The following is a 601-nucleotide window of genomic DNA, read 5'->3' as shown; positions in this document are numbered from 1 at the left end:
AGCTTTATCATTTTTCTCAATCTGTTTAAAAAATACAAACTTGTATAAAGGTTTGAAAAATATCAATATTAGTCTTGAAAAAAGCCCCTTGAAAAGATAAAGCCAGATATATTTTAAAAAGTCAAGTTTTGTTTATACAATAAAATCTCCACTAAAATTACTTTTTTGGCTTTCTAAAAGAAGCCTTAGAGAAGAGTCGAGTTAGACATACTTTCATTGTTTTCAATGATGATTGAGATATATCTTAAATGTTATATTGGATTTAAAATATTAAATGGATCTTTTTATTTCACCTTTTAATTCACATCTTCACATGGCTCGACTTCTCTTGCATTCTATTTTAGAATGTTAAAGTGAATCCTCATCTTACATACTTCTAGTAAATTATATACACACATAATTATAATATAAATATAAATCAATATATATATATATATATACACACACAGACACACACACACACATACATATATATATATGAGCAAACCATGGTAAAGGAAAGAAAAATCGGTGATATATATGAGGACTTAATTCAAAAATCCTACAAATTTTAGAATTTTTACTAGTATTTTCAATTTGTTTCTTTGCGAGGAGGAAACTC

The sequence above is a fragment of the Adiantum capillus-veneris genome, chromosome 11, assembly GCF_014529385.1.
Source record: "Adiantum capillus-veneris isolate H3 chromosome 11, ASM1452938v2, whole genome shotgun sequence".
In the NCBI taxonomy this organism is placed as follows: Eukaryota; Viridiplantae; Streptophyta; class Polypodiopsida; order Polypodiales; family Pteridaceae; genus Adiantum; species Adiantum capillus-veneris.
Note: the sequence above shows the minus strand (reverse complement) of the source record.